Below are 27920 nucleotides of genomic sequence, written 5' to 3'. Positions count from 1 at the left end.
GTGAGTCCTACAATCAAGACACACGTAAAAAAAAAAACCCATCAAAATGAGGGGACATACTCAAGGAAAAGCGAAAAGGAAAAAATAATTGTCTTGCAGAATTTCCTGAACTGTTCGGTGCTCGGAGGCAATCTGAGAGCGGGCAAAAGAGAGATCCAACATCTTAGGCCCGCACTCAAGAAGGCCCCTGCTACCGCCCAGCGTATAATGAAACATTCCAGGTTGAGCTCACAGGGCCTTGTCTGAGGTATGTATCTATCAGACGTCTGGGGGGGCCAGACGGGACTGCTAGTACTGAGGACCAAGGCCGTTTTGTGCTTTGTTAAGTCATTACAGCCTTTGGGCGTCATCCGGTTGAACACCATATGAGACTAGGCTCTAAAGAAAGCTATCTCTGGTGTGGACCAATCAATTTCAAGGACAACGCATACATTATCAGTGTGTGTTTTTTGTTTGCATTTTGACTGCGGGTATTGTGGTTAATGTAAACATGATTTTTTTGTAGAAAAGGTTCCAGTTTTATTGCCAGAAAAAAGGGTAAAAAACCTATTATCATTACAGCTAACTTACATTGTATGCGATAGCTGACTGGTAGCCAGTGCAGATTACGGAGGATTGGTTTTATGCGCTAGACACGGCTAACATGTCTTAAGCATGCGGGCAGCAGCATTCTGCACCAGCTGCAGTTTCCGAAGCAGTGCACGAGGCAGCTCGGCATACAATGCATTTCAGTAATCCAGACGCGTTCACACAAAGGCGTGGCCACAAATGATAGCTCAACAAAGTGGCCCATCATTTGGACATTTATAGCAAGCAATTTTTTTAAAAAAAATAATCCCGATGCATGTTCCTAAATGTGGAGGGCAAACCCCGAGGGCCCGGAGAAAAATCCACGCTACCACGGGGAGAGCATGCAAACTCAAAATATACAGGCATCAGGGTCGGGGATCGAACCCCCGAACCTCCTGCATACCAGGCGAGGGAGATAACATCGCACCACCGTGGCGCCCATTTAATAATTAAATAAAATAGGGATGCGGAGCCCATGAATCTGCTTGATGCTGCTGCCTTGGTTGTTTTGCAAATCGAAGATGGCCCCAGCAGGCACATTTACCCGTGACGACGGTGACGTCTGGCAACAACAATTTGCCCTAAGGTCAGCCTGGTGCAATTTTAGTGCAATGGGCTTCAAAGGCCGACTTAGAAAGAAGAAGAATCTTGCAAGGGGGCTCAGAAGTCCTCGCCCACGTGGCACGTGCCACGTGCCACGCGCCACGTGGCACTGTGTCTGCTGGTCGCTTCGCTGGGGTGAGGACGGGGCCGATCCCAGGGTATTCGTGACATCGCAACAACAACAAAAAACCGGCATGACCACTTTTGCAAATCTCGATTCGGTATCCATTCCTCTCGAGCGAATCAACGCGCTAACCGAGTCCAGGATTCAGAGGGAAAGAACCGGAGTTGACCTCGGATGAGCTTTGGTTGTTGTGTCCCTATCGATTCGCCTGTTTTCCAGCCATCCTGGTAAAACTATAAAGATAAAAACTACGAACGATGTTTTATTTGTCCAGGTAAGGCCCACTGGGGGTGGACGGTAGGGGATTTGAGAGACTTGCACCGCTGTTTCAGCTGCCACACCGGGAGATGGGATCGAATCGGGGACCTCTGGATTGAAATTCCAGTGGTGCTGTGCATTGGATAACATTTATATTAAATGCTGCAAATCCGGGCAAAAAATGTACAACAATTTAACACATAAGCGAAGAAGACAAAGTAAAGAGGGTGAATTCCCCTTAAGAAGTATAAATTATACATGAAGCGTAATTTAATATCTGGAAAGGAAAGTGAGGTTGAGGCAAGTAGAGGCAGTGGAGCAGATTGCATAAAGTGCAGTAAAATGTAAACAAAGCTTCAGGAAGTTGCCGTGCAGCTGAGATTTTGCTTCACTCCCTTCGCTTGCTGCCTGGAGCCCTCAAAGCGTTGAGGTCAAAGAAGCCGTCAGCGTCCGCAAAGGGTCCGGAGGGTAAATTAAATTCGTGACGGTTACGTTCTGACAGCTCTCCTCACGCGTCTTTCCCTGATTTACCGTGGTCGTTTATGGATGCACATTTTCTCCCCGCGCCGTTTATATGGAGTGGGGGGGGGGGTTGCCGTTGAATTCGCGTTTGCCTCTTTGTGTTTAAGATGAAATCTAATTCGAACCATCTGGCCGTAGCCGCTGCATCGACTGGAAAATTGCAAAAGCTGCGTTCATCGCAATGCCCTGCGCAAAGTGTTCGTTTGTCCGCCCCAGCTTATAATTTACTCGCATTTAATGAACCGCCCGTTGCCTGTGCACGTGATCGCGTGATCGCGTTTCTCAGATGCATTTCTGATGACGCGTCAGAGCGCAGCGGGAACCCCACGCGCAGCGCTCCGAATGTCCCTTCCCCGAGCACTTTATTTGCAGTCCGCCGCTGGAGGAAGGCGCCACGTATGCCAATGTTTTGCTGGGACTTCTTTCGCACCGTACGTCGGCAATCGTTGTCAATCGGTGAGGGTGTGGGGTGGGGGGGGAGGACAATAAACTGAAGACAAAAGCTGTGGTGGGTCATTGGGCATTGTTTGACCATACGTCCACCCTGCTGGTCAGTGGAGGTCAGTAAAGATGGGGGGCGGGGGGGGGCAGGGGGGTCTAGAACGGGTACAGATGTCACTCGCGACTGATGTTAGCCGTGACTGAGAATCAAACTTGGATCGCCGTTTTTTATATATAGTGAAGTGCGCTAACTACGGTACCACCGTATAAATGAAAAATAATGTACGGTGTATATTTTATCATGATTATCATTGTGATTTTAGTATGAGGATTATGATCAATACGTGCATTAATGCCCCTATAACCGGAAGGGCTTTCATCCCAATTACAATCCGGCTTTGGGAGTTATACTCTCCGTGTATATTGAGCAGATTTTTCACAAATGTCTTTTTTTAAAATTCCCAATGATGACCCAAATGTCGTTAGACAAGTCACGGGGAGGTGAAGTCGCCTCCTTGCATAACTCCCTCAGCCAGCAGAGTCCTCCCAATTAGATTGGGGAAACTGGAATCAGAATATTATATATTTGTTCGTATTTTCTGTGTTTCGGTGCCATCTCTTAATTCGATTATGAATTTTAGATGTTTGCTTGTTCGTAGGGGTTTTCATTCGCTTAGCAGCGGCTTTATACGGGATTTGGTCCTCATATATAATGAATGTACAGCGTTATGGGATGATATTAGCATGAATTACGCTATATAAAATAAAAGTAGCAGCATTATTTATTTATTTATTCATTCAAGCTTGTTATCCCAAGAAAACCTCACATATAATCTGATGACACCAGACAATGGCTTCTGTACTAACCGCTACAGGCCCCTCCCTGTTTAATCCACTGCTGGATGAGGGCTTTCCTACACCCCCCTCTCCCCCCATTGTGGGCCATTACGGATAATCGACCAAGCTTCAGCGCAGGACAACAGCAGAGTTTGAGCTGCACTGCCCACATCGCCTACGACAACTACGATTACTACACCCATCTTCGTCCTGCGCATGGAGGTCACTCATTCTCTTGTAACACATCGTGATGTCAGGCAATCATGGCCCTTTCTTCTTCTTCTTCTCCTTCTTCTTCTTTCTTCTTCTTCTTCTTGTTCCTTCAAAGCGGCAGATTAAAGGTGTCATTTTAGATTTGTTATCCACTCAATTGCCTGTTCAGAAGCAGAGTGGATCTCGCCCATCGCCCCCCTTTAAAGCAGCAGAGACAGCGGCCAGTGTCCAGGGTGTGGGTCGACGGTCCGGGATCGGCGGCCGAGCCACTCGCAGGCCGCCGAATCTTTGTCGGAGCCATTCGTGGCATCAGGTGGCCGCATCGGTCACGTGGCCTGGTCCTGACTCGGTTGATGGCGGCGTGGAAGCTTCACACCGGGAGGTTCTGCGTGAGATGTTTATTTTTGACGTTGGTCGCAGTCCAGACTTGCTGCACTGCTCAGGCTGGACCCTTCTCAGCATCAGAGAATCTGACGGAGATCGGGCGCATTCCACGTGTCATAGGCCTGGGGGACCCCGTCTCCTGCTGGAACGCATACGATTGTTTGCGCAGACGATTGTTTGAGACCCGGCCGGGCTCGCTCCTCCTCGTCCCAGTGGCGCCGACTCATTGTCTCTCCCGCACGCACGCCCATTGCGAGCCCATTGCAGGCTCACTGCAGGCCCATTGCGAGCTACCTGATCACTTTTCAGACCATGTATTTTTTAATGAAAAAAAAATGGCCCTGAAAGTGTCCGATGCCCCTCAGTACTTTGGAAGCAAAGCGGGATTGAGACCTGGTTAGCATTCCTGTTCTCACTTGTTAGTTTGTGCAATTTTCCTATTGTCTTTTGCTTTGTTGCTGCTGCTGCTTCTGCTGCTGCTTACGCACCACCACGAATCTCCCGTGGAAAGTAGCCGGACAACTGGCGACACGGGACCACCATCATCATCACCTGTGTAGCAATTCGACACAAACTCAAACAGCTCCCATACCTCTTAGATTTTCTTCACTCTCTGGAAACGATCAAATATCTATTTATTTTGTTTTCTACAACGCTTTCAGTACCATGTAGAATGACGCTTTATGAATGTTATTTATTCACAATTACTATCAGTACTCGGATGGGAGACTGGATGAGAACACCAACTGTTGCAGCTGTGGGACCGGGAAGTGGCCGAGAGATGGCAGAACAGCGATGGATTCCTGAATCTATCCGTGCGAAGTTTTGGGTTACTCCCTTGGGCGTATGGCGCGGTGGGGTTTTCCCCAAGTTCTCCAGTTTCCTCGCATGCACAGAGCCAAGCGCTCGTTTGCCGAGTTTGGCCAAACATCCCTGTGGTAGCAGGACCCTCTTGGAAAAGAGTCTAGAGACTCAGTGAGGATTTTCCTGGGTAAGTTTGGGTGCCACCGTGGCAAGATGTTAGCTACCTCACCTGATATACAGGAAGTCGTGGGTTCGATCCCGACCGTAACGCCTGTATATTTGGGGGGTTTTCCCTCCACATTTAGAAACGAGCGTTTAGAGTACTCGGCTGCTATAAATTTCAACGCGAAAATCCACTTCGCTGAGCTATCATTTGTTGCCGGGTCACTTCTGAAAGAGAGCTATATAGCTCAATTTGTTCTTACCATGTTAAAATAAAATACACAATGTAAGTTTAATTGAAATAAAGGGCATCGGTTGTGGAGTTTAGCAGCGCGAGGCGTCCGGGAAGCATGAGACAAATGCAGCGGAACGCAAAGCGCTCGACTCGACGAAGAGAGCGAGGGAAGGAGGGAGGGGCGTGACTCGGGTGAGTGACAGAAGGACGGACAAACACAGACAAGTCGAATAATGAAAGAGACTTCAGAACGCTGATGAATACAGCAGCACCTTTCGGAGAAGATGCGGAGCGAGGTGACGGCGCGACAATAATGATGGAAAGAACAATCGAGAGAGAGAGAGATGGTGCGCGGCATGGTCGTCAATAGTATTGGACGCGTCTAGCAACGTGCCCCAACAGGTTTGGCCGTGCGATCCGCGCGTTTAAACTGCGAGCGAGCTTGAACTTTAAAAAAAAAATGCCGTTTCACTTAGGAAATGCCACGCGAGAGAAGAGCTCCTCCGGACCGCGCGATATTCGCCGATTCCCTCCGCGTCTGCCCACAAATTGCGACACAGATGTTGGGCTTAACGCATTTTCTCCAAGGCGACGCTTTATACTGCCATTAAATTTTAATAATTGAAATCTTTACAGCCAGTCCTAAAAATTATGTTCAGCTGAGCATGTCTGTTCGGGGGTGGGGTGCGGTTGTGGTGGTGGCGACGGTGGTGGGGATTGTGGTTGAGGAGGTAGCAGCAGCGTTGGTGCAGCGGTTAGCGCACTGCGCTAGGAACCCAGCCACCCGCGTTTGATTCCCGCCCACGGCGAATAACAGTCGTGAATATTTGAACCGATCCTGGGCCTCCTCTAGGTCGACCCAGACTTACACGAGTACCTGCTGCTGTGTGTGAACATCAGCACAACGGTGAGACAAAGGCGGCCGGGAGTGGCGATGGCCACCCGCCTATTCGCGCGCCTTGCTGTCCTTCATGGGTGCTCGCTTGCAGCACTTGCCCCAAAAATCTGTTCGAGGTTATTCGGGGAATCTTTGTCTTTGGTGGAGGCGATGGTTGGTTGGGTGGGGTGGGGGGTAGCATGTAAGTGTTTTAAATTCCCCTCGTGTGTTCACGGACTTGATGTGTTGTTTTTTTTACGGGACACCGCGAGTCTGGTGGCTCCGTGCCAGCGCCGTCCATCGCTGTCACCGAGAGACGGGGACCAGATGGGGCCCTCTTATCGATGCTGCGCCCAGCAGCAACGCAAGGAACTTGTCTCGGCGCAAGGCAGAGAGCGAAGTCGAAAGGAGAGAGAAGACCGCTTCTGTTTTTTTTGTGCTGACGAGCAGCCCGTCCTAGAGGCGAGGGGTTCATGTGGACACTCCCGCGACACTCACCTCATGGATCCTCGTCTGACGGCCAGCGCTCAACCCTGACACCGTTCCTCGCTCGCCGCTCGCAGGCCGTCAACTCGTGCTTGTACGAGTTGGCGACCTTTTCACGTACAGTGACGTCGTGTGCTGAGTCTCGCGCAAAAGAACGTTGCCATTTGCCAAACGGAGTTGTTGCCCTTCATTTCCGTCCCGTCCAGCAAGTTATACCTGCCTCATGTGTTCATGTATGTTGCACTTCTTTCGCACCGTACGTAGCCAACCGCGCTAATCGGAGCTGCGTAACTGTTTATTTTCCATCGACGTTCACGCGTCGGAACTTTTCACACATACACTCACACCACGGCGCCCAGCGAGTCGAATAAGCCACGGCTATGATGTACTTATTTGGAGTATATACTTAAGAAGAAAAGACAAAGATCCCCCATGAAACCTTTTTACAGTTGGGGCTAGTGCTGTTAGCGAGCAGCACCTTTGAAAGCCGGCGCGGCACACGAAGGGGTGGGGGGTGGCCAACGCCACGCCCGGCCGCCTTTGTCTCCCCAGTGCTGACATTTGCACACCGCACCAGATTCAAGTTTAAGGTTGAGTTGATCTAGGGGGAGGCCCAGAAGAGGTTCACGCATTCGTCAGCGATCTTCGCCGTGAGCGGCGATCGAACTCGGGCCGTGGGGTTCGGATCGCAGTGTGCTAACCACCACGCCACCGCTCCCCACGCGCACGCGCGCGCGCGCACACACACGGGACGTTACCCGCCAGACCTGACCCATTACAGGGAACTTATCAAACGGGATAATTGTTCATCAAAGCGTAAACAAAACGCGAGCGCTACCTTGCTAATATTGCGTGGGCGCGCACCGCCCGCATCAAGCGCTCATTACGACTGATAAACAGCTGGGCTGCTGCTGAAGCTCCCTCCGCATCGGAAACTAATCGCCTTCGCCCGTTACGCCGGAAATTGGCATCGTATCAAGCCGATGGAGGCAAACACTGGGGGGACGCAGCGATTCAATCTGTCCACCAGTCCTCCGTCCGCCCCCGCCATCATTCCCGGCGATTCGATTCAATGGTGAATTGTCACCGTCAGGGATTCATTTCGGATGGAGCTGTCCGAAGGCTGAGCTCCGGAAAAAATATTTCACTGCCGACTCTCTCTTCACTAAACTTATGGAGCCCCTTCCTCTGCTTTGCCCGGCTACCTCCCTGTGGAATTCCCTACTTCGTTGGACAAGGGACTAGCCTGACCGTCCAGAGTATTTTAAAAAAAGATTACTTGAACGTTAACCTGTTCAGCCTGGCTTTCGCAGATGAATACTAAATTAATTTGGCCGTAGATCAACCTGATTACAATTTTTATTGTGTGGTAACAAACATGTTAATGGGGGGGGATCATTCTGCGTACAGGGGGGGGGCCTTGTGGGTTTAAGTAAGGTGCCGTTAAATACTGGCTGCTTCAACAAAATGTGAACACTTCTGAGAATTTGCAACAATGTCATGATCATCAGCCGTGATCGATCCACTGCTGGATGAAGACCCCCCCCTCCCTTCCCAAGTGGCCGCCACCCCTGCGCCATCCTGCGATGCACCAATCCGCCTGCGTGTGCAGTCGAATAATCGCGCGCACGGCGCCTCCCGCTCCACCCGGGGCAAGTCGCTTGCGGGCTGCAGAGACGCCCGCCCACCCGCCCGCCCGCTCGCCTCCCGACGACGAACGGCCGCTTCCTAGGCGCGCCGAGGTGTTTTTTTTTTAAACAAAACAAAACGAACGCCGAAGATTTCGCTTGCACCAGTCGGCCAAAACACTGCTTGGGCAGTCGCGGAGGTCGATGTTAATTAACGTGAGATTTTTTTTTTTGGGCTGGGGGGGGTGGGGAGGAGTGGGGATTGCTTTTGTTATTTTTCTTCTAGTTATTTAACATCATTTTTTTTGCCGCTGAAATTAAAATCGACGGGCGACGTCGCGGGGTGTGCGGGTAAACGCGCGCCCTGGAGCGAACGCCTCGTCCAAGAAAAGTTTTTGGCGCTCTCGTCGCGTTCCACACCAGCGCACCTTTTTCCACCGGCGCTAATTGCCAATTAGCCGGCTCTCTCCGTATCCTGCGAAGAAATGTGTGCGCATCTTTACTACCGAGGGGGCTTTGATTTTTTAATTTTCGTCTGTCGCTCAACAGCGCCCAATTCCGACGATTTCCACCGATTTTCCTGGAAGTGAGAGTGAGCAATTTTTGTTATTCTTTGTATTGCGTACGTAACAAAGCCAAAGGTGCCCCGTATAGCCCTACCGATTGTTGTTGGCGGTGTGGGGGGCAAGTGTGGGAAGAAGTGGCGTGGCCACAGCACCGTCCTCTGTCTCATCAGCGCTGACGTCTGCAGACACCGCAGCAGCTACTCCGGTAAGGCTGAGGCGTTGGAGGATGAGGTCGAAGGCCAGTTTAGATAGATCCGCCACTGATGTTGGTCGTGTGAAGGGACCAAGCAAATAATGTGTCACGCAGCCCTTTGTCAGGCTACTGCTGGAGGACGGCCTCCTTATGCCCGCGGGGTCATCGGGAATTTGAACTCGCAGCGTGCTACTACACTAACGCACCACACACGCACACCACAAACACACACCACACACAACACACCACACACACAACACACCACACACACCACAAACACACACCACAAACACACACCACACACAACACACCACACACACTACACACACAACACACTACACACACAACACACTACACACACAACACACCACACACACCACACATAACACCCCACACACCACACACAACACACCACACACACCACACACAACACACACAACACACCACACACACAACACACCACACACCACACACACAACACACCACACACACCACAAACACACACCACAAACACACACCACACACAACACACCACACACACCACAAACACACACCACAAACACACACCACACACAACACACCACACACACTACACACACAACACACTACACACACAACACACTACACACACAACACACCACACACACCACACATAACACCCCACACACCACACACAACACACCACACACACCACACACAACACACACAACACACCACACACACAACACACCACACACCACACACACAACACACCACACACCACACACAACACACCACACACATCACACACACCACACACAACACACAACACCCCACACACAACACACAACACCCCACACACAACACACAACACCCGACACACCACACACAACACCCCACACATCACACACAACACCCCACACATCACACACACCACACACACCACACACACCACACACACCACACACACACGCATACACCAAGACAAATATCCCCCGTAAAGCCTTAACAGATTGTTGCGACAAGTGATGTGAGCGAGCACCTATGATGGCCAGCAAGGCACACGAGGTGGTGGATGGCCAGCACCACGCCCGACCACCTTTGTCTCTCTAATGGCGATGTTTACACATCAGACCATGTACTCATTTGAGGTTGAGTGGACCTAGAGGCCCCAGAAGCGGTTCAGATAATCGTCACTGGTGTTGGGCGTGAGCGGGAATCGAACTCGGGTCATCAAGTTCATAGAGCAGCTCGTTAACCGCTGTACTACGCTCCCCACAAAGACACACACACATAACCACAAGATACACAAAGACACACACACACATAACCACAAGATACACAAAGACACACACACATGCAGGCGCAATGAATGCGTTTACGTTTAAAATAGAAACAGCGACTTGCCTCGCGTGCGATTCTAATCAACCCTCTGCGAAATCCAATTAAGAGTGTAAATGTTTAATTAGTAGCTGCGAGAGTTTCATGCCACCTGGGAGCACGATGGCTGTGGCTCGGACGCTGACCCGCAAGTAAAACAAAAACTAAACACAGCGCCCATCGCTAAACTTGGCACAACGTGAAACGAAACAGTGGCGCACGCTGGGAGCTCAATCGCAATTCAAGCTGGCGCTACGAAGCCGGTCATATGAGTTCGATTTCCCCCGCCACGGCTAACACATCACTTGGCGAGTGATACCTGAACCTTGAAGCAGTGCTGGACACCCCGCGACCCCCATGGTGAGGTATGGCCAAACAACCTCCGTGACTGACGGCAGCATGGTTGGGACCTTGATCGAGCAGTAATTACATTTCTTAGCCAAAAGTCCCACCCACGGACTGCACATGGGGGTGTCAACTTGGGTTTTCATTTGACTTAATCGTCAATTGCAGCACCTTCTGTACATGCCACAGGACGTTACAGCTCAGGTTTGATATTGTTTGAGCAGGTGAGGACTCAAAAGAGAGCCAGGACGGAGAGAGTCTCAATTGCAAGAGTGACCTGGGTTCGTCGCAGACATCGGAACCAGAACCTTTGCCCCGTGCTGTGTGTTTACGTTATTGTGTCAACAACGCCAGCGCCGCCTGGGGAGACAAAGGTGGCCGCTACGGCCGCTCGCTCTCTCGCTCGCCAACGCTGTTTACTCCCAAAGAGCCTGCACGTCTCTAAACCGTGCGAGCCATTCGTCTCTGCGCTTAACGCACTGCCCGCTCCGGGCCAGGGGCACAATGTGCCGGTTCAGGCAAGGAGCCTACAGCAGCAAATAGCTCGCACTGCTTGCGTATCAAGGGGCACCTGTGACGTGCCTTGTAGAATCACACCCCCCCCTCCCCGTCACACTTGGTACGTGCCGTGGACATTATAACAGCCTTCCCAGGTACAAGTGGAATAGCTCATTACAGTGTGGTGTAGGGGTGGTCGATGAAGAAGATATCGTAGAGATGTGACCTGTATTTAAACTATTAACTCAATTCAATCTTGACTTGAAGCTTTCGTGACTGCAGGAATTCAGTTTAACACGTAGGCTTTCGCGACCAATATTATTCATAATACACGTTTTTGGGTTAGATTGCGCTATTTATAAATGTGTCGTAACCCTCCACCACCCGACACGGCCAATCAGCAAAAAAATGTGTCACGTTCACAAAAGACAAATACATTTTGATTTTAAGCTTTCGTGACTTTACCGAAAGAACCAAGAATATAAAAGACAAATAGTTCACTACTTTAGCCCACCGGTGTGTTGAAGAGTAAATCCACAACATTTGCAATTTTTGAGTACGACGTTTCGCTGGTAATTACATCCAGCATCATCGGGCAATTCGCCAGAATGGTGAAGCCCTCACTTGCTCCCGGTCTTAAATAGGAATTCAGACTGTTTTATAGGGTGTCGTCCTTGGGTCATAAACGAAGTGGGCGGGGCTAGTGATGTTAATGTGAGAGATTTCCATGTTAATGTAAGATCAGTCTGCATTCAGCAGTTTTCCTCCTCTTTCCTATTGATGACGACCGCTTGTGTTGTGATCGAAACGTCGTAGTTTTTTGTTATTTTCTTTGAACCTATCTGCGTGACTTTACCGAAAGACCCAAAGAATATAAACTGAATCATTTTTTTTTATTTTACCAGGTAAAACCCACTGAACTGTGAACTCTTTTTCAGGGGTGACCTGGCCACAAATGATAGCTCAACAAAGTGGCTTATCACGTGGAAATTTAAAGCAGCCAAATAATCTAAGCACACGTTTCTAAATTTGGAGGGGAAAAAAACGGAGGTACCCGGAGAAAAATACGCGCGGTCATGGGTAGAGCGATATGTAAACACTAAATACACAGGCGTCAAGATCGGGATCGAAACCACGACCTCCTGTACACCAGGGGAGGCATATAACATCTCACCACCACGGCGCTATTCATGACAATGACCAGGGGGTCAGAGTCCAGTCAGACAATGGGTTTCTGGTTTCAAAGAGACACCTGGGTCTAAATCACAAGGCAGCATAGATTCATCAAAATATAGAGAGATACCTATAGACTTGCATAGAGACAAACAGATTGAAATACACCCAGGGGCAGAGTGGTGGCACTGCGGTTTAACACTCCGCACCATGAACACGGCCACCTGAGTTAGATTCCCAGCGACGGCTAACATCAGTGGCGAGCGATATGTGAACCCCGCTTCACCAACCCGCTCTGACCAGCGTGGTGAAGTACTGTATGAGAAAAAAAAACACCCATAACTGACGCAGACTTGCACTGACCCTTCGACCTACGCAGATGAACCATTACGGCGAAGGTTAGGGGCCACTGAAAACAAGTAATTTTTGCTCGAGGGAGACCCGCGGTTTAAATAGTTTCACGTACACAGCAAAACAAGTGCCAATCCCGTGCGCAAAAACACGTTGTAGAAATCAGCAAACGATTGAAATTACAGTGGGGTTTTTTTACATTAATAAACAAAATTATTATTTCGTGCTATAACGCACAAGCGACAAACACGATCAGCGACGCTCTCACGCGACATTCGCCGCTGCGTTAGCCGGCGCGGCGTATAAATTCAAAATCCTATCGTCTTGCGCAGCGTGACGAACAGTTGTGGCTGCAATTCCTTGGTCTGGCTCCAGCAGCCACGATGACGATTTACAAAAATAACTATATATAGTATCGTAGTTTCATACCGGATTATAGACGGGATTCTGCCACAGCGCTGCCGGTGTACTGGTGAGCAGCTTCAGTGGATTTGCAACCCAGGGGTTCGCCGGCTTGATTCCATCTCCTGGCGCGGCGGTTAAAATGGTGAGGCGAGTTGCTCGAATGCCCCCCCCCCCCCCCCATCTTCTTTGGTTCTTTCGGTAAAGTCACGTAGAATGAGAATAAAATAATAAATTGATAAAATAAAATAACACAATAAAATTCTCACGACCATCTTCCGCCCCAAACTCCCCCCCCCACCCTCCCCCGCCCCGCCACCTCCTGTCCACCCCGCACCTCCGATTGGCACGGCTGGCTACGTACGGTGCAAAAGAAGTTCAACATTCATACGTGCACCCCGCAGTATAAATGGGTCCACCGTCACTTTGTGATCGGCAGGTCACGTGTGATGGGGTAAAGCGTGGGCGCTCCCCCCCCCCCCCACATGTGTGGAAGAGTAGACCAAAATAGCCTCGAAGGACGTTCTCAAGCTTCCTCTAGCGGAGACGGCTTTTTTCCCATGAGCAAGACATTGCAGGGCTGCGCCTTGACCCTGACTGGATTAGAGCCGGGGTCTCTGTGGTTAGAGCCCTCCTCGCCTCTCGGTCCATCAATGCGTCCAGCGGTTGATAACCGCTTTGTGGGAAAGTCAACTCTCCGTTGTTCTGCACAGAGAACTGGAAAACCAATCTGGGAATGTGGAATGTCCACCGCTGGCGACGGACGCTGCCAATGCAGCGGATGAGATCGGTTGGCGCAGGGTGACGCCTGCGGTTTGACTTGACGCGTGGCGGACACGAGGGGCTAGCGTCTTGTTGAGGAGGTCGCTGTCATGGTGAATCTCTAAGTCTTCCTGGGACATTGACAGGTTTTTTTTGTGTTAGTTACATACTAATACACCCCTCAATACTCAACACGTTCGTCAATAAGCTGCCTTAAAGAGGATACACATTTTTTTTTATATTAAGCCCCATCGTTATGGACCATTGGCCGAAACGTCGCCAGTTACATTATGTTTCCTCATTAGGGCAGTCTTAGTGTTATGTATATATGTATGTTGCACTTCTTTCGCACCGTACGTGGCCAATCGCGCGAAGCGGAAGTGCCGGCGAAGGACAACAAACTAGACACAAAAAGCAGTTCTAAAGAAATTAATTTTCAATCTAGATTTAAAAGTGCATAGTTCCAGTACATGTTCAACACAAGCACGTCAGGTTAATGCGAACTTGATTCCTTGCAAAAGGCGTCTATTTTTGTGTTTGAACAGCTAAACACCTCTTTTATGGACAGAAAGGGTGAAACCTATTCTTATGTTTCCATGCCAGTGGCGTCCTGTTATAATATTATAATAGGACGACAATTGTTTAGACGTTGTCCGCTTCAGAGATGCAATGTGCTGTTTTTTTATGGATTTCGATGCGCTGAATTGAAACCTGACAATTTTGATGTGCTGAATTCAAATATGATCATTATCGCAAGGAAGAGCGTTCCAGACGGCCGAAGAAGCACATCGGAAAGCGCGCGATGCAGTGCGCCAAATAGCCAACTACAGCGTCACGAATAAAATGTTTTGGTTTTGGTGACCACTCGGGAGAATACATTCACGTGTAGTTCTCGCCCACGGGGGGGGGGGGGGGGGGGTGAGACTGCTCGACCACGTGCCCGCGTGGCACCGAATGTGAACATTTCTCTCGGACCCGGCACGGATTCCAAATGCCCGGCGCTGTAACCGAACGAAATAAGTAAATAAATAAAAACCCTGCGCGACAGAACATGGGGAAGCGGTGCGCGCGTGCACGTGTGTTCATACAAGCAGCGGTGCGCGCGTGCACGTGTGTTCATACAAGCAGCGCTGAAAAATCTCATTATTCTGAAAAGGCCAAAGCAAACAAAAACTGCCACTTGTGGTTGTTCGGGGGTGGGGGGTGCGTCTCTGTGTTTGTTTGTGTGTATGTGTATGTATGTGTGTATATGTGTGTGTATGTGGTCCATGGGGAGCGATAGTGTAGCGGTTAGCGCGCTGCGCTATGAACCTGGCGACCCGGGTTCGATTTCCGCTCACGGCCAACACCAGTGACGATTATTTGAACCGGTCCTGGGCCTCCCCTAGGTCGACTCAGTCTGAAATGAGTACCTGGTGCGGTGTGTAAACATCGCCCCTGTGGAGACAAAGGCGGCCGGGCGTGGCGTTGGCCACCCAACCACTCGTGTGCCTTGCTGGCCATCATAGGTGCTCGCTCACAGCACTTGCCCCAACAGTCTGCTCAGGCTTCTTCGGGGGTTCTTTGTCTTCGTGTATGTGTGCCGGTGTGTTTGTGTGGGGTGTGCGTGCGCGCGTGTTTATTCTAATCGGGTGTTTGTTTCGAGGCTGTAATAACCCTTACAAATGGGGTTCGTTGCTCGGCCCCTTTGTCACGAGGGAGATTCGCCGCATTTCAATACCCCCAACACCAGGTGACGATTATCCGAACCGGTGCTGGGCCTCCCCGAGGTCGACTCAGCCTCAAATGAGTACCTGGTGCGCGGTGTGTAAAACAAAAAAAACCACACACATCACCCACGAGGGAGACAAAGGCGGTCGGGCGTGGTGCTGGCCACACCACCCACTTCGTGTGACCTTCCGGCCTTCATAGGTTGCCCCAGCAGTCTGTTAAGGCTATACAAGAAAAATCGTCGTCTTTGTGAGCGTTTGTGTGGAGAGTGCGCGTGCGTGCGCTCGTGTTTATTCTGCTCGGGTTTTGTTTTGAGGCTGTGCAAACCGTCACAAATGAGTCGCGCCCCTCGGCCGGTTTGTCGTGCGGGAGATCTGCTTCATTTCATGGAGTTGCGACACCTCCTCGTTTCTCGAGCCCCGTCATCCCGACGTGAAACGATGCGTCCGGGGCCTGCGGCGAGGCTTTAAAAATGTTCTTCTCCTGACCGCGGCGGGGGCTTCACTCGTGGCCTCCGTCACTGAACCACGGCGCGCGAAAGCTCTCGCGCGAGCAAATCGCCTCTTGCCGTCTCGAGCTAGGCTCTATCCCCTGCTGGCGGAAGGCCTCCGCCGGCCGTCGCCATCCCCTCGCGGTCCCGCGACGCCTGCGATCCAGAATCAGGATCTTTATTCGGACTGGAGGAATCCGATGAGCTATGCAGCTCTTTTTCAGCTCGCTCGTACGCGCGCCGCTGACCTCGTGGCTCCATCCTTTGGCTGCCGTTCAATCACCAGGTCTCACCCACTGGCATATGACCCCCTTCCAGCCATGACGCCACCCCGAGAGGTCAGTCGTATCGCTCTTGATTTGAGTTCGTCTTCGTAGTGGCCGTGGCTGAGATGCTGATCCGAGGCCTTTGAGATCCTGAGTTAAAGTATCTCATTTTCAGCTCAACGTTCATCCAACCCGGCTCGGGAATGTACCGTCTCAACGATGACTGCACAAACACTAAAAAAAAAAGATCACGTACAATTTGGCCATGGCACTTAAATTGCCAAAATTATCGATTTCAAAGCAAATTAATACACTTTTTCTTAGCTGCTATCTAACAATCAGGAAACTGTGTGCAGATATATTTATACATAAGTTCCATTAACTAATGTACGTTTATACTTCTTTCGCATCGTACTTAGCCAACCGTGATAATCTGAGGTGCTTCGCAAATGTATGCTAACTCGAAATATCATGAAACCTATAACTGCGTGCAAGCATAAACAGACTGCCTGCGAGACGTGGGATAACCCACACTTTACCCCACCACCAGCGATATACAATTTCTTCACTGGAACAAGGGGGGCGGGGGGGGTAGGAAGAACTTTCCTTTTGTGCGATTTTTCGCCTCAGGGTGGGCGCAGAGAGAGAGAGAGAGTTGAGGATTACGAAACTTGTCCCGCTTTTAAATCCCGTTCACGCGAGCTCGACAACGCGCGGGTATTTGCAAAATCCTGTTCGCACAGAACCGCGAGGCGTGAGCGCGTACGCCGTCACGCTGCGCCGCATTAGAGGGACTTCACTGGAACGCGCAAACCAACGAGCTGTCAGGATCTAAGAGTTTGTAAGACTCTAAACATTTATTTTTATTTTGCCAGCGAAGGCCCCCTGAGCTCTATAGCTCATGTTCAGAAGCGACCTGGCCACACATAACAGCTCGACTAAGTGGCTTATCACGTGGATATTTATAGCAGCCAAATAAATCTCTAAATGTGGAGGGGAAAATCCCGGATGGCCCGGAGAAAAATCCACGCTGCCACGAGGAGAGAGACACGCAAACTCCAAATAATAAGCAGGCGTCAGGGTCGGGATAAAAACCCACGACCTCATGTATACCAGGCGAGGCAGTTAACATCACTCCCACCCTTTAAACATGTGAACGTGTTTAAAGCATGTGAACATGTTCAAAGCTCGTCTTAAAACGTTTCTATACACTGCTGTTTATTCAGCTTTTATCTAATTCAGCAGAGGGCTTTTAGCATGTTTTTATTTTATTTTTGTTGCCGTGTCTTAGTGTTTAGTCGCATGAGTTATCACCTTGCTGAGTGCAGGCTGCTGCTGCTGCTGCTGCTGTGTCTTGTGCGGCGCTTCGAGATACGTGATGAAAAGCGTTATATAAATAGAATTATTATTACTGCATGCGGGGAGAGTGTGAGCAGTGTTAGATAAGATAAACGTTCAGGCTTAAGAGTTGTCAAACTCCCAAAACCCCGCTGGGCTGTGTGAGGAGTCCGGACGCTGGATGTGCGACGAGTGGATTACTGAATCCATCTGTGCGTGGACACTTTGAGTGTTGTCACCTCGTATGCGGGGGTTTGCTCTGGGTTCTCCGCAGTTTCTCGCCCACATGTAGCCAAACATTCAATAGATGGAACTGGCCACACATCCCCATGCAGGAGGACATCTTCTGTAAAAATGACCCTGGAGACTTTAGCGAGGGCTCTTTCTTGGGTAAATATATCGTGTAAAAGTAGCATTGTCTTCACCAACACGCAACGACCAGTATGGTGAAGTATGGTCAAACAACCCCCATGGTTGACACGTAGCACGGGGATGCCTTAATCTAGCAGTGGATTGAGATAGGCAGGCGCATATGACATATTTTATTTTGGGAGTAGATTTCTCCAGCAATGTATATTGGATGTTGGCACGGAAATCTCTCTCAAAGTCCCTCTCAGAAAACCTCAGCCCTCACGTTGGACAGAATGGACATGACGAGGCAATTCTATTCTGCATGCCACCTGCGTCCCACACCCAAAGATAAAGAGTCCCTCTATAGTCTGAACAAACTGTTGGGGAAAGTGCTGTTAGCGAGTAGCAGTGGTACACTCCACACACACACCAGGATCTCAACCAAGTGGGCAGGTGACTTGGAGCGTACCATCGTCTACGCGGAGGTGGTGGTGGGGGGGACACACAACCTGCCCACGGGCACGTTACGGTCAATTTGTTATTGCGTCTATCTCGCTCGCAGCCGAGGGAATTAAAATAACGCTGAGAATGAAGAACGCGAAGGGAACCCCGCGTTCTGGCCCGACGGCACTGAAGTCTGGAATAATCAAGACACTCAGGGATCATTATGCTCCGCCAAAGGCCCGCCGGCCACGGGGGTTGACGCGTTGCGACTCGGGTTGTCGGCTCCCTTGAAACGTTTCACGTGACGGCGCCCGCAAACAAAAGTTTCGTTCTCGAGCCCCGTCCATTCGCCTCAAATGCCCCCCCCCCCGCCCCCGCCCCCACCTGCCTGTTATTTTAAGTGTCCATCTCATTTGTTGCTTCATTACTGTGCAACTTCCATGAATCGTCACCAACCAACAATACGGTTCGACGCCTGTATCTTAAGCCGAAGAATCGATCCTCATAGATGAATCTATGCACGGGGAACTCTGCGATGGAGCGGTTGCCTCGAATCTCAACGGAGCAGCACAACGGAGGCGGGCGGCACAACGGAGGCGGGCGGCACAGGGAGAGATTCACGCTTGCATGGCTTTGGCACGCGGCCCACCCGGCATAAACCCTGACGGCTGCCATCTGCATTTCGCTCACAATCTCGACAATTCTCCACAGCCCCTTCCTTCGTCTTTTCATCCGTAAAACAGCCTGGGTGGTGTTTCTCTCTCTCTCTCTTTCTCTCTCTGGCTTCCCTTCTTTTCATTTTCTCTCTCCCTCGAACTTATTTTCTCTCTCGCTGTCTCCCCCGCCTACTACTCAGAGCAGCTTGTCTCAGCCACTGACCTCTGTTCTTATATCTCTGTAAGTGGCTTTCCAGCTACGGTTGAAAGTGTTTATGCATTGGCTCTGTTCTTCTATCCGCAAAAGGGGCAGTGGAGAGTTGGGGTGGCATGATGACTCTAACGGTGATCCGATGTGAACAAAACTTTTTGTCTAAAGTTCCGTTGCTATTCTGGACTCACCATATACACTGTATATATATAAAAAAAAACTGGCCAGATTTCTCGAAACAAACTTATTTGTCGATGCTGCTGCATTAGCAGTGGTGCACGAATAACAAAAAAAACTCAACACAAGCATATATAGTGGGCGACGTTTCAGACAATGGTCCTTCTTCATCACACGTAACTAAAGAGTCCAGAGAAACAGAGTGGATGATTAGAGTTGGAGCCTGGGTCTCGTTTACACCATGGGGCTTGATAAAAATTACATTTCAATAGAGTTTTCTGTTGATCAGTTTTAAATTGCCACTTGAAAAGTTACACTATTGGTAGGCATTCAGTAGCAGACAAACTATGATCAAAATGTATTGAACAGTTGCTCAAAACTTAGGATGTGAAAAAAGAGCAAAAAGTATTATTTTCGACGACTGCCGTTGGCATAATTAAGTTAAATATATCTGAGCACAAACGCATGGTGGGAAGCGTTGCATAATCCATGCCCGCGAAGTGTTGGAATTTTTTGCAATTGAGGCCAAACAAAAAATCGGGCGCAGGTGCTAAATTCTGTCAATAAGTCACGTGGCATTGGTTGGGTGACGTCACTGTTGTTATCACGGAGACAAGTAAACGATCCGCGAATGCGAAAAGACATCAGAAATTGTCCTTAAAAGACAGAAAATTCAAAACCTGAAATTAGTCGACACGAAACCCATCCCTAAACAACGAATACCCACGATTTTTGCAAAATTATTATTTTCCCTACAACTTCTTTCTCTTCCTCTCCGATTTGCACGGTTGATTACGTACGGTGCGATTGAACTCAGCGCTTCCACTCAGAGCCTCTGATTTACTAAGCCCTTCCGCCCACGGCTCTTCCCCGCCCTCTCCTCCTTTATCTCGGTGCGCGAGCGGCGATTGGGGAAAGAGAAAGTTGGAATATGAAACAAAGCAGCAGGGAGCTTCAAGGTAATGGGATTAGAGGGGGGATCGAGGCGATAGAGGAGGATAGAGGGAGATGGAGCGAACGGCGCAGCTGGCCTGCGTCCGCCCCGCGGGCCCGATTTGTCCGTGACGCAAAACAATCGCGGGTAGAGACACAAAAAAAGTCAATAAAAGCTGGCGCTTAAACGAGGAGACCGGCAGATTGCATGCGCCACGCTCGATCCGGAGGAAGTGGCGACCCGCTTCATCCACAGTGACGGCGTAACGACATTATCAGCTCAGGGGGTGCGGCAAATCGGTCAGGTGGGGCCCCAATATTTTACTTGTCTTCGTCAACAAGAGGCTATATATAGCGTGGCTCCTCTTGCCTAATCACATTATTGCGCTCACTGTCTCGAACTTGCAACGCTGCAGCAGCGCTCCGTCTTTGCAAAATGCAGCCACTATAGCTCGTAGCACGGTCAGTGGCGGATTATCCTAGCAGCAAAAGTAGCTACACATGATGCTACGGCCCCGCACTTTCAAGGGCCCCGGGCTAAACGCTTTCAAGTTATCAATTCCGGTGCAGTGATTCTGCACTTGCTCTATTAGTATAGTACTATACTGCCTTCAACTTTTATTAACGACTGGGTGTCTAAGGTTAGCGATTTGTCGTATTATCTGGCTGTATAGCAAATGAAACAATACAATTACATTACTATGCAAGTTAAAAATGTATGTTTTAATAATTAACGTGTTTTATTTTTTTTATTTAGGGCCCCTTTATAACATATGCTACAGGCCCCGCACTAGCTTAATCCGGCACTGAGTACGGTGGTTGTCAAGGGGCCCCCCAACTCGTAGCTTTGGCCAACCAGGGGGGTGAGGGGAGGGGCAAGGCACCCCCCCCCCTGCCCCCACTCTCGTTGCGCTACTGCCCGACCCACGGCAGTGACGACGGAGATTTTTTTTGTTGACAATTGAGCACCGCGCACCGGTGCCCTCCGGCGCGGCGTTAGACGACACGGCGGCACAGATGATGAGTGGGGTCCTTTTGCTCTTCGTCTCGCCCGTGCTGTGCGTCCAACCGCACTGTCGAGACCGTAAGACGCGCGCAAAAAAAATATATATACACGTTCAATTTATCAGTCAATTTAAATGCGCATTTGTTACACGGAGTGTTGAAGTCCCGTTTAGCCAGTTGCCCAGCTAGTTTGCATGCGAGATCCCTGGCGTGCATCAGCACAGAATAAGAAGAACGGCATCGACGTCAGGGTGATCCGTGTGGAGGAACGGGCAGCACCGGAAGAGAACGCGTCAGAGGCGCGGATAACAATAGTGCTTAAAGAACAACAATCAACAATATTAACAAGACGAACAGCAGGCATATTGCACCAAAACCAAGGGTGAGGTAATGAACGGTGGGAGAGGAGATGTGCGCGAGGTGAATTTAAATAACGCTCCATTCGGCACGGCCCTCCGTCGATACTCTGCTGCACAAACACCTCACGACGCCGGTGGGTCTGGGTCATGGGGGTTTGTTTGGAGCACACTGCACCACGTTGGGCCACGACAGTGCGGGCTGGTGGAGGCAGTAGTGGGGGTGCCGGGGTGGGGGAGTGTCCGCAGGACTGGCTCAGCTGTCACTTGCCACTGATGTGAGCAGTGACGGACGAGGACTAAAACTGGGCCCAGGCATTTGTCGACACACCGGGGCCCAAATTGCCGTGCGACCCCATTGGCCCTTTTGCGCTGGTCACAAAAAAAAACACAAATGGGCCGGTGAGGAAGAATATGTGGGGGCTGCCGAATATGGGGAGTTTAATGCCAACTGAGAGCGCGAATAAGCAATGAAGCGTACACATTAGAGGTAATAAAATATTTAATGGAAAATATCTATATTTTTTTACTCTGATCACATTTTCAATTTCCCCACACAGACCGGCGGTCCACCGGCCATCAGAATGGACCGGCCCACCGGGCATTTGCCCTATTGACTGCTGCCCCCCATGACCACTCCGGGCCTGGATGTTGGGTCACCTCCGAGGCAATGGAACTCAGGTCGCCAAAGTTCTCTGTGCAGCGTACGAAACACGCCGTGCCCCGAGTGAGGCAGTGGCACAGCGTAACGCTGGCGCAGCGGCGGTGAAACTGCTGCTGCTGCTGCACGCGATGTCCGGATGAGCGGGGTTGACTTGCGTACGGTGCGAAAGAAGTTCAACGTACACTACCACAAACAGCCCGTCAATATTTATCCGATGACCACGACGCCCGGCCCCACCGCCCTCCTCGACTTGCGGGGCCGACAGCATGCAACGCAGCTGCGCCGAATCTTTGTTGTCGGCCCGAATACCCCCCACTCCCCTCGTCTTCATTCCGTCAGCAATTACCGTGAAGGCGCCAACCCCCCCCCCCCGACCCCCCATCCCCCCCCCCATCCCCCGTCGCCGCTCCGCTGCGTGCGAGACTCTCAAGTGAGGCCACCCGGTTTGAGAGCCGCTGATGCAACATTGAGGGCGTCGTCTCGCGGGTAGGGGGGGGGGGGACACAGCCAATCGCATCGCAGTCCTCGGCACGGCGAAACAAGTTGTCGCGAGGGCGGCGCTCGTGACAACAAAGCGAGGCGCAGCCCTGCAATTGCCCGTTCACGTCACCGCTGGCGGAAGAGCCTCGATCGCGGTGTTCTTTCGTCGCAAGGCCCGCGGGCTACTGGCGGGCCCTGGGTGGCCTTTAGTGCGGCCCCCCTGACGTGCCCCCCCCCCCACCCCCGACATTACACATATAGTGAAAACACCCCCCATCATCCATGATAGAGGTTTTGTTTTTGGGTTAGATCGCGTAAATATATAATGTGTCGTTAAAACCCGCCACCACCCGACACAACCAACCAGTAAGGGTTGTCGCGTAAACAGAACGTGGCCAATTCGTCACTAGTACAGCACACCGGTTGTGTGTTGGAGAGCCAAACCACAACATTTACAATCTGAGTACGACGTTTCGCCAGTAATTACGACTAGCTTCATCAGGCGACAACCTACGTGTTTAACCCCCCCCCCCATCATCATCATTGTGCTGTCACAAACCCCAATGGTTTCAAATGTGTAGCGGCCCTCACACTGATGACGTCTTGTCGGCGAAAAGTGGCCCACCTCTGAGAATTAGTGACCAAAACTGGCCTACCAGAAGGAGCTCTGTACAGACAGCCACCTTCTCGAGGGTAGTCTGGTTGAGGGGGGGAGTAGCCACGTTATAAAACCCCACCGGCGGCGACTTGCCAATCGACTCACTGTGGCTAATGGGCACGCTGATGAGTGGAGTTGTCCCGTAAAGCATTTGCCACGAGGGAGGATAAAGAGACCAACTAGAAAGTAACTTCGCGAGCTAGTTCTTTGACGTCCTCTTCAAGGGGCTAGTTGCTTCGACGCAGACAGGGAGGGGGTACACGAATATCAAAGTCGACGTCTTTGATATTCGTGGCGTAACGCCGATAGCGCGTTTATAGGACACGCATTATTAGGCGAGAAAGAAAGTGAAAATTATTGGAAATGCTAATCTCTCACATTAACTTAGCCACTTCCGTGCCCTCGTTGAGGAGGCCGCTCTCTTCCTATCTTACAGGTACATGCTAATGTCTCACATTGACATCACTAGCCCCGGCCACTTCTTTATGACCCTTGGGCTACACCCATTTCAAACCTTTTTAAAACAGTCTGCCTCAGCAGCAGACCATGGCTTTCACACCTGATGACGGACGCTTGTGTTGCGCGCCCGAAACGTCGTGATTCATTTTTATTTTATACCTACGTGACTTTACCGAAAAAAAACAAAGAGTATGGATTCCTGCAGTCACGAAAGCTTCAAATCATAATTGAAAATGTTTACATGGATTCGCGTTGTGTTTTTTTTTTAATATCGCACGCAGTCTGCTATCGTACGAATCACGTACCGCGCCACCCCCGCGCCCCCTTCGGCTGACCACGATTGCGAGGACAGAAATGACGCGAACGAGCACGAACTAATAACGACAAAAAAAACCCCGAACTAGAATGCGATTCGGTGAACCGAGCGCCATTATTTACGATGCGTGGCGAAACGTCTCGAACGCGTTCCTTCGCGGCCGTTTGTGTCCTCGAAGGTGTTTTTTTGTTGTTGAAATAACAACGACCAAAAGATTGGATGACAAGATTTGCCCAGAAGCGTTACCATCAAAGCAACGACGGCGATATCAGACTGCACGGGTCAATTGCAATTGCGCGGTAATTCGCAACGAATTGAAGTCGCGACGCATGAGAGCGACTATCAGCTAACGCCGCCGCCGCCGCGGTCGAGTTTAATTGTAATTTGACTGCACACGCTCGCACGACAATAATGTAATATTGGCAATTAGTTACACGGGGAAGCCTTGCAGACTGCATTCCCCTTCAAGAGGGCCATTAGGAGGTTTGAGCCAATTCGGCCAACGACGTATTATTTGGCTTCGCGTGGCGAGCAAAGCAAGCCGGGGAACCCGGGTGAAACCACCACCAGGCGCACGAAGGAGGGAGACACGGACGGATTTCAACACAGTCCATCCGCTATTCCTCGTCGAATTTATAGCGAAGTAATGGCCAGGCTCAAAATCCTGGCTAAGCCGTCGAGACTCAACGAGGTCAGAGGTGTCGGGGATGATTTGATTTGGGGGCACCGATTGGGTCAAGTTAAGCTGCTGCACCGCATTCTCCCGGCCGCCTCGCAGCCTACAACACCTGATATTCCTAGGCATACTCCCATGTAAGTACTGCACCCACCAGCGCTTAACGCAGCTTATCTTCGGAGATCCGGGTGCATTCGTTCAAGTGGTTAACTGGCTGCCAAACGGTAGTGGCGAATCTCAGTGGCTTCCCCGCACGTCAATATAATGGGAAGCAATGACACCCACCTGCTCGCGACTTTAACGAGATTCTTCGTTGCCTCCAGCAAGCCTTTTACACAACAGCTGTACCTCGATTCTCAAGCCAGCCAGCCTCACGCTTGAGTGTCTCTCACATACACGCACACAAAGATCCCCCGTATAGCCTTTAGCAGACTGTTGGGGCAAGTGCTGTTAGCGAGCACCTATGAAGTCCGGAACGGGTACACGAGGGGGTTGGGTGGCCAGCACAACGCCCGGCCGCCTTTGTCTCCCCAGTGCTTATATTTACACACTGCATCAGATGCTCATTTGAGGCTGAGTCGACCTCGTGAAGGCCTAGGACCGGCTAATATATGTGGCACCGTGATTGTATTAAACGATAAATGGAACTCAGGTAGCCGGGTTCATTGTGGAGTGCGCTCACCACTACGCCACTCCTTCACACACACACATACCCAGACCCGCTACGAACTTAAAATAACCACTTAACCTGTCACCATCATCATCATCATCACGATCCATGGGCAGATAGCCCATAGGGGTCCACTGCACATTTCGTTATTGAACCTGTACAATAGTTACATCATTATCAAATGCGAGCAGGTGAACGTACTCATAAGAATAATACTGAGCGAATGAAGTCAACTTCCTTTCATAAGCAGCCCGATTCAGTTAAATATAAATGTAATACTCTTTGTTTATTTCGGTAAAGTCACTTAGGTAAAATAAAATTTTAAAATAAAAGAAAACAACTAAATTAAATCACGACGTTTCGGAGGCAACACAAGCTTCCGTCTTCAGGTGGAACAGTCACAGCAAGATAGCTGGACAGCAGAATAGCTGTACTTGGTACAGTTATTCTGCTGTGACTGTTCCACCTGAAGACAGAAGATTGTGTTGCCTCCGAAACGTCGTGATTTAATTTAGTTGTTTTATTTTATTTTAAAATAAAAAAAATTATATTTTATCTACGTGACTTTACCGAAAAAAACAAATAGTATGAATCCTTGCAGTCACGAAAGCTTCAAATCTAGAATTATAAATGTAATAGTTCTGTAACGACGCAGCCCTGCAATCGTTTGCTCGATCCACTGCTGGTTCGAGGGGCCTTGACTCAAGAGTGCTCTGACAGCCCTTCTAAGAGGCTGTTTTGGCCTACTTCTTCAAAGCTCGCCACGTATCTTGAAAGAGGTGGAGGTTACCCACACTTTACCCCACCACACGCACCTTTCCGAACGAATTCACCATGTAACCAATATCACGTGATACTGATGGGTGAACAGAGGCAGATATGGTGGTGGGTGGCATGGAGTTGAGAATCTTCCACAGGCTCCCCCCCACCCACACCCCCCATTGTTTCAGACTCCCGAGACCAGGGTGCGAACGGAAACAAATTAGCACCGGCACGCGCAACATCCGATGAGCGTAGCTTGCAAAACAAATGAACGTTGCGGAGGGGCACCCCCGATGAACCGTTGTAACCGCGCTTACCTAGCGACGAGGAAGGAATCCGTCGGCTGTCACAGGTGTGGAGTACCACGATCGCAACAGACAGTGTCACCGTAACGCAACACCGTGGGGTGGGAGGGAGTGGAGACAGGGAGAGAGAGAGAGAGATGGCTGAAGGTAGGCGGGCCGGTGCGGGGTGGGGGGTACGAGGTCGCGCTCTTTTACTTCTCTCTCAAACACGCGGGCGGACGCTGCGGTGTTTGCGCGCGTGCGTGCGCGCGTGCGTGCGCGCGCGCGTGCGCGTGTTCACGGTTTTGTTTTGTTTGCGCACGTGTGTGCTGCCGGGGCGGGGGGAGGGCCGCGGTGGTTCGCGCGTTGTGCTTACGCTACTAAATGCGGCGACCAGAGGTGACATTCCCGCTCACGGCCAATATAACAGCGACGAATGTTCTGAGCCGGTTAAAAATAAAATAAAAAAACGAGTACCCGCTGCGGTTTGTATATTTTTTTAAAACAACAACAACAACAACAAAAATCAGCGCTGGGGAGACAACAGCGGGCGGGCGTGGTGGTTTGCGACACCGGCCACCGTCTCGTCGTGCGCCGTGCCGGCACCTTGATGAGCTGCTCGCTCCACAGCCACTAGCCCAAACAGTTCTGTTAACACGACGAGACGGGGTACGGTGGGGGATCTTTGTCTTTGTCTGGATTAGCGTCCCGGGCATTGTGCGTTGCGCGGGTCTCGCTGCAAGTTTCGGCACGCCCATGGGCAAACATGGCAGGGGTCGTGTCGGGACTGGCCAACGCACGCAGCGTCACACTGGCCACAAGCGTGCCCACCCCCCACCCCCCCCTAACCGTGGGTCGCTACCTGATTCTTAATAAAATAAAAAAAATTTGGGTATCAATTAAACAAATCGCTGCTTGGTCAATCGCTGCTGCGTTGGCAGCGGCGCACAAGAGCGATGAACAACAACAACAATAACAAACTCAACACATTCATCAAGAACACCGTGACCCTAAAAGTGAAAATATATACATGTCGACGTTTGGTGCGATGGACCTTTTTCATGGCACGTAAAGTTGTATCTTGAAAGCATGTCTATTTATTTATTTAAGACAGGATTATCGCCTGCGGGGGGGGGCAATGCGAGAGGATACTTTGCCGGTCGAGTGTTGACTGTACAGCAGCGCCGGCGATGACGCATTGACAGTGGAGCTCAAGGATAA

General features: G+C 50.5%; 1 protein-coding gene across 1 annotated transcript in view; it reads right to left on the bottom strand.

The window, feature by feature from the left end:
* The window catches only part of LOC116947535 (neuronal cell adhesion molecule-like), a 214446-nt gene extending 187605 nt beyond the window's left edge, over positions 1–26841 (bottom strand). The window contains exon 1 of the mRNA XM_032963394.2: positions 26733–26841. The gene's annotated coding sequence lies outside the window, so the exon portion shown is untranslated. The remainder of the gene's footprint in view (positions 1–26732) is intronic.
* Positions 26842–27920: the final 1079 nt, after the last annotated feature.

This window comes from Petromyzon marinus, chromosome 30, assembly GCF_048934315.1.
Source record: "Petromyzon marinus isolate PM22_M1 ecotype Great Lakes invasive population chromosome 30, UKy_Petmar_22M1.pri1.0, whole genome shotgun sequence".
Classification (NCBI taxonomy): domain Eukaryota; kingdom Metazoa; phylum Chordata; class Hyperoartia; order Petromyzontiformes; family Petromyzontidae; genus Petromyzon; species Petromyzon marinus.
The sequence above is the reverse complement of the archived record's forward strand: the minus strand, read 5'-3'. Positions and strand labels throughout refer to the sequence as shown.